Source organism: Nerophis lumbriciformis, linkage group LG13, assembly GCF_033978685.3.
Source record: "Nerophis lumbriciformis linkage group LG13, RoL_Nlum_v2.1, whole genome shotgun sequence".
In the NCBI taxonomy this organism is placed as follows: Eukaryota; Metazoa; Chordata; class Actinopteri; order Syngnathiformes; family Syngnathidae; genus Nerophis; species Nerophis lumbriciformis.
Window position 1 is genome coordinate 29297976 of NC_084560.2, and position 7445 is coordinate 29305420.

Below are 7445 nucleotides of genomic sequence, written 5' to 3' on the forward strand. Positions count from 1 at the left end.
AAAACATTAAAAAATTAAACTCAGCAGCCGATATTGACAGTAAAAAGTCATTCTCGCAATTGTTGGATATGACTTTGAACCATAACCAAGCATGCATCACTACAGCTCTTGTCTCAAAGTAGGTGTACTGTCACCACCTGTCACATCACGCCATGACTTATTTTGAGTTTTTTGGTGTTTTCCTGTGTGTAGTGTTTTAGTTCTTGTCTAGCGCTCCTATTTTGGTGTTGATTGTCATGTCATGTACGGATGTACTTTGTGGACGCCGTCTGCTCTACACACTGTACGTCTTTGCTGTCGTCCAGCATTCTGTTTTGGTTTACTTTGCAGCAAGTTCAGTTTTAGCTTTGTGTTGCATAGCCATCCCTAAGCTTCAATGCTTTTTCTTAGCGGCACTCGCCTTTTGTTTATTTTTGGTTTTTCTTTTTACCTGCATACCATCATTGTAGTTCCCGACATCTACAAAGCAATTAGCTACCTGCTGCCACCTACTGATATGGAAGAGTATTACACAGTTACTCTGCCGAGCTCTAGACAGCACAGACACTCAACAACGGCACATTTGTGGATTATAATTACTGGTGTGCCAAAAATATTTTGAACCCAATTAGGTGAAATTACATAATCTCCCACGGCACACCAAACAATATCAGTGGTTGAAAAACACTGTCCTAATCCCTTGGCCACATTTGTGAAAGAATGGGCCGCTATCAGGAGCTCAGTGATTTCCAGTGTGGAACTGTCATTGGATGCCACCTGTGCAACAAATCCAGTCGTGAAATGTCCTCGCTCCTAAATATTCCCAAGTAAACTGTTGGCTTTATTTTAAGAAAATGGAAGAGTTTGTGAACAACAGCAACTCAGCCACCAAGTGGTAGGCCACGTAAACTGACAGAGAGGGGTCAGCGGATGCTGAAGCGCATAGTGCAAAGATGTCGCTGACTTTCTGCACAGTCAGTTGCTACAGAGCGCCAAACTTCATGTGACCTTCCAATTAGCCCACGTACAGTACGCAGAGAGCTTCATGGAATGGATTTCCATGGCCGAACAGCTGCATCTAAGCCATACATCAACAAGCCCAATGCAAAGCGTTGGATGCAGTGGTGTAAAGCACGTCGCCACTGGACTCTAGAGCAGTTGAGACGCCCTCTCTGGAGTGATGAATCACGCTTTTCCATCTGGCAATCTGATGGACGAGTCTGGGTTTGGAGGTTGCCAGGAGAACGCTACATTTCGGACAGCATTGTGCCGAGTGTGAAATTTGGTGGAGGAGGAATTATGGTGTGGGGTTGTTTTTCAGGAGTTGGGCTTGGCCCCTTAATTCCAGTGAAAGGAACTTTGAATGCTGCAAAATACCAAAACATTTTGGACAATTCCACGCTCCCAACCTTGTAGGAACAGTTTGGAGCGGGCCCCTTCATATGTGAGTCAAGGCAGGTGGCCAAATACTTTTGGCAATATAGTGTATCTTACTAGCATAAATGCCTATGTTCAATTAACCGGAGTCACATGAGTTTCCAATTAGCTCTGAGTTAAACAAAAAAAACAATAAGAATGCTCAGCTCTGTCCTATCTGTTCCCTCTATCTCAACCCGACCGGTCGAGACAGATGGCCGCCCCTCGTAGCCTGGCTTTTGTTCAAGAGTTTCTTCCCCAGAGGGACTTTTTCAATGCATCCGTCGCTAAGTGCTTGCTCATTTGGGTTACAATTAGTTCTCCTTAATGTATGAGGAGCGTGGTACTAGCAGACATGTGAAATGAAAGCCGCGTTATTAAATATTAATGTCCTCGTCAAAATGTCACTTCTGTGTTTTTTTGTTTTTTTTCCCAAATATTTTTATTGAATTTTGCAGACAGTACAGTATAGTGTCTCATGGCAACATCAAGTTGAGGCATCTGCACATTTTAAGATATGTAACATAATAAACCCAAGATCAAATACAAATCTTCAATACCCTTACAGTACCCACCCACTCAGTTCCCAAGGTAACTGTCCTATTAGTGCCTATATCAGATATAGACACACATGAATGTATGCAAACATAGATTCAATCTAAGAAAATATATTGAAAATAAATAAATGAATAGATAAAGTAACACAAATAAATTAACAGAAAATATGTAAGATATATAATAAAAGATCAAGTAAAAGTAAATGAACACAAGGAATGGGGGTCTCTTCAAAGGTTTGCTCTGTCTAAATTGTGCTACTCACATTGCTTAGGGTGATGACAAGCTTGTCCCTAAAAAGGTCTAGGAAGAGGTCCCAAGTTTTATGGAAATATGTCACAGATCCTTTCTACGAAAACCGAAGCTACTTCGGCGTTTTTTAAATTAAATATCAATAAAAATATGAATCTGCTGTTAATCATATTTGGATGATTACAATCCGAACATTGTTAGTTCCGAATAGGGCTGGGCGATATGGACGAAAAATTATATCTCGATATATTTTTACTTAAACTCGATATTCGATATATATCTCGATAGATTTGAGAAAGTAGCAGACATATATATGGAAAAAGTATACATATAAAGATATTCATTTTTGAGCAATATTCAGTGAAATTGAAGTGAATGACAACTGTACTGTAAACACTTTTATTAACCCAGTTAGTCGAGATTAGGAATGTCCCGATCCGATATTTGGATCGGATCGCCCGCCGATATTTCCAAAAAATGCGTATCGGCAAGGCATGGGAAAATGCCGATCCAGATCCAGTTTAAAAAAAAAACTCCGGTCCGTGTTTTCCAACGCACCTATTTAAATAATACATTCCACTTTTCTGCTGCTCCCTAATTTCCGTTCCGCATTTTCCAGCACACCTTCAACACATCCACAGGTCTGTGGATTCTCACGCAGTTGCTTTTAGCTGCTGGCATTACACGACAGGCTCTTCTCACTCTTTCCTGTGTCTCCCTCTCACAGACAGCAAGTGCACCTTCTTACACACGTCACATACTGTCACGTCACATACTGTCACGTCACATACTGTCACGTCATACGTCACATACGTATACGCCCTTTCCCAGCAGAGAGGTAGCAGCATGGCTAACGTTAGCTGTGATGCTAGCGCAGCCGTGCGAGCAACGCTCCCTCTAAGGTGCGCGCCTGTGCAATTGCGCACTTCTCAAGCGTCCTCTGCGCACGGCAAATCTATGCCACGCACAAAATCAAATACAAAAATAAGCGCTTCGAAGCGATTCTGGACCACCATCCGCCGCCTCAGGAAGGGGAAGCAGTGCACTATCAACACCGTGTATGGTGAGGATGGTGTTCTGCTGACCTCGACTGCGGATGTTGTGGATCGGTGGAGGGAATACTTCGAAGACCTCAATCCCACCAACACGTCTTCCTATGAGGAAGCAGTGCCTGGGGAATCTGTGGTGGGCTCTTCTATTTCTGGGGCTGAGGTTGCTGAGGTAGTTAAAAAGCTCCTCGGTGGCAAGGCCCCGGGGGTGGATGAGATCCGCCCGGAGTTCCTTAAGGCTCTGGATGCTATGGGGCTGTCTTAGTTGACAAGACTCTGCAGCATCGCGTGGACATCGGGGGCAGTACCTCTGGATTGGCAGACCGGGGTGGTGGTTCCTCTCTTTAAGAAGGGGAACCGGAGGGTGTGTTCTAACTATCGTGGGATCACACTCCTCAGCCTTCCCGGTAAGGTCTATTCAGGTGTACTGGAGAGGAGGCTACGCCGGATAGTCAAACCTCGGATTCAGGAGGAACAGTGTGGTTTTCATCCTGGTCGTGGAACTGTGGACCAGCTCTATACTCTCGGCAGGGTCCCTGAGGGTGCATGGGAGTTTGCCCAACCAGTCTACATGTGTTTTGTGGATTTGGAGAAGGCATTCGACCGTGTCCCTCGGGAAGTCCTGTGGGGAGTGCTCAGAGAGTATGGGGTATCGGACTGTCTGATTTTGGCGGTCCGCTCCCTGTATGATCAGTGTCAGAGCTTGGTCCGCATTGCCGGCAGTAAGTCGGACACGTTTCCAGTGAGGGTTGGACTCCGCCAAGGCTGCCCTTTGTCACCGATTCTGTTCATAACTTTTATGGACAGAATTTCTAGGCGCAGTCAAGGCGTTGAGGGGATCTGGTTTGGTGGCTGCAGGATTAGGTCTCTGCTTTTTGCAGATGATGTGGTCCTGATGGCTTCATCTGGCCAGGATCTTCAGCTCTCGCTGGATCGGTTCGCAGTCGAGTGTGAAGCGACTGGGATGAGAATCAGCACCTCCAAGTCCGAGTCCATGGTTCTCGCCTGGAAAAGGGTGGAATGCCATCTTCGGGTTGGGGAGGAGACCCTGCCCCAAGTGTAGGAGTTCAAGTACCTCGGAGTCTTGTTCACGAGTGAGGGAAGAGTGGATCGTGAGATCGACAGGCGGATCGGTGCGGCATCTTCAGTAATGCGGACACTGTATCGATCCGTTGTGGTGAAGAAGGAGCTGAGCCGGAAGGCAAAGCTCTCAATTTACCGGTCGATCTACGTTCCCATCCTCACCTATGGTCATGAGCTTTGGGTTATGACCGAAAGGACAAGATCGCGGGTACAAGCGGCCGAAAGGAGTTTCCTCCGCCGGGTGGCAGGGCTCTCCCTTAGAGATAGGGTGAGAAGCTCTGTCATCCGGGGGGAGCTCAAAGTAAAGCCGCTGCTCCTCCACATCGAGAGGAGCCAGATGAGGTGGTTCGGGCATCTGGTCAGGATGCCACCCGATCGCCTCCCTCGGGAGGTGTTTAGGGCACGTCCGACCGGTAGGAGGCCACGGGGAAGACCCAGGACACGTTGGGAAGACTATGTCTCCCGGCTGGCCTGGGAACGCCTCGGGATCCCCCGGGAGGAGCTGGACGAAGTGGCTGGGGAGAGGGAAGTCTGGGCTTCCCTGCTTAGGCTGCTGCCCCCGCGACCCGACCTCGGATAAGCGGAAGAAGATGGATGGAAACTAGTAATTAATAAAAATTAGTAAAATTAACTGTTAAAGGTTAGTACTATTAGTGGACCAGCAGCGCGCACAATCATGTGTGCTTACGGCCTGTATCCCTTGCAGACTGTATTGATATATATTGATATATAATGTAGGAACCAGAATATTAATAACAGAAACAATCCTTTTGTGTGAATGAGTGTAAATGGGGGAGAGAGGTTTTTTGGGTTGGTGCACTAATTGTAAGTGTATCTTGTGTTTTTTATGTTGATTTAATAAAAAATAAAAATAAAAAAAACAATACCGATAATAAAAAAAAACGATACCGATAATTTCCGATATTACATTTTAACGCAGGCCGATATTATCGGACATCTCTAGTTCTCTATTTTATTTAAGGACAAACTTGCAATAAGAAACATATGTTTAATGTACCCTAAGATTTAAATAAAGCCAATAATGCCATTTTTTTGTGGTCCCCTTTATTCTCAAAAGTATCAAAGTGCTGAAAAGTATCGAAATAATTTTAGTACCGGTACCAAAATATTGGTGTCGGGACAACACTAATTACGACATTAGAACAAATGATGCATGTCCAGTATTCTGTTACCCTTCAAAAAGGCCTGCATCTTTCTGTCTGTGTCCTGAATGCCTCGTCGTTCCACATTCTCATGCACTCCAAAATCATTATTAAAAGGAATTTGTTCAAATTTGCAAAGTAGGAGGCTCTCTCCAATTATCTCCGTGTATGTTTGGCCAGTTAGGTGAACACACACCACGGCTTTCAACGTTCAAAGGAAGCCAGAGGTGGCCAAAGACTTTTGCAGAGTACAGTAAATGAAGTCATGTGCCTTAATGGTCTCTTTCAGACAGTCAGATCTTCAGCATCCAAAAGTCACTGCAACCCCGCTTGTTGTGGAAAGCTCAAAATGACCTTAAATAGATTACATTTTGGGAGAATGAACGCCTTTATCACATTTCTTCTCATGTCAGCGTGACACGCACACCTTAGCCAGCGAGTTAAAGCGTATGAGGTCTCCGTGTCCTCCATTTTTCTGCATTGCTACACTTTTTTTCTTTTAACTACACTGCTACTTTTCACAGCTTGTTCTTCACGCTCCTTCTGCCATTGCAAAAAAAAAAATTTTCTTCAGAGGATGATGTGATTCTCTGACTATATTTCACTCTCACTCTACAATCGCTCATACTTTTGCAAATTCTTAGAAGAAGCGACCAATCTTTCTTTCCTGGCTCTCATCCCCTTGTTATTGTCTGGTTTAGTAGGTAACAAGGATTAACATGAACATTCCCGACACATTATAAAGGAGGACAAAGCTGATCACATGACCTCAACCTCCCCCCCCCAAAAAAGTTTCCACTACCCAATTGTAAACATCACATCACAATCTTCTTGCTCTCGCTTTTTACAACAGTGATGTCAGACTTTTACTGGGATTCAAATGCAAAGTAAAACACATTCGGTGGTTCTCGGTAGCCCAAGTTTTTAATGACTTGTTTTTACCAAAACGTGTCCCCGTTTTTCTACGACCATCTCAGTTATCAGACCGGCCAAACACTGCGCATCCCAAACTACTGCGTTTTTCGTGCTCGGCTCAGTGTCTGTGCTTTTTTTTTTATTGACCGCGGCTGCGAAATAAGCCATTTTTGGGTCAAAAAAATTGTGAGTGCCAGCATTTTATAAAGAAACACGATTGAATTCAAGAAAGAAATTGTAGCAAAGTATGAAGGTGGCGTCTGTGTAGCTAAAAAGGAATTTGTCCATATAATCAGTCAATTATGTTTAATATCAGTAATGTGTATATACTATTCACTTGTGATACTGCAACTTTTTTCCTATGACTTTAGACTTAGACTTAGACAAACTTTAATGATCCACAAGGGAAATTGTTCAACACAGTAGCTCAATACAATGATGGAAAGTGTAAGGATGGAAAGGACAATGCAGGTTATAAATAGACTAATATAGCGATACAAAATCTAACATATATACGAATATATACATAATATCTTGTATCTTGTATTACTCATTTTATTGAAGTAATATTACAGATTTGTTTTGTACCGCTGTATCATAGCTATTTTTTTCTCCTAATTAAACACCTTTTCCCTTTTAAATAAATAAGAGTACATATAGCTCATTGATTGATGACATAGTGATAATGACTAATGTCTAGTCTCTTACGTGAATGAGCTAAATAATATTATTTGATATTTTACGGTAATGTGTTAATAATTTCACACTTGAGTCGCTCCTGAGTATAAGTCGCACCCCCGGCCAAACTATGAAAAAAAACTGCGACTTATAGTCCGAAAAATACGGTATAAACATATATATATATACATACATACATATATATATTACATACGTATATATATATTATATTATTATATATTTAAGATATTACAATGTTGTTTCTTGGAAAAAGACGCTATTTCCTAACATTACAACTTATTTCATAATATGAATACTTTACTCTATTTTTGGGTGTCTGGAACGAGTTACTAAC

The 7445-nt window shown here is 43.0% G+C and overlaps 1 protein-coding gene across 6 annotated transcripts in view; it reads left to right on the forward strand.

Moving 5' to 3' along the window:
• myo16 (myosin XVI) overlaps nt 1-7445 on the forward strand; it is a 257282-nt gene that overhangs the window by 199165 nt on the left and 50672 nt on the right. The gene's annotated exons all lie outside the window — the stretch shown is intronic.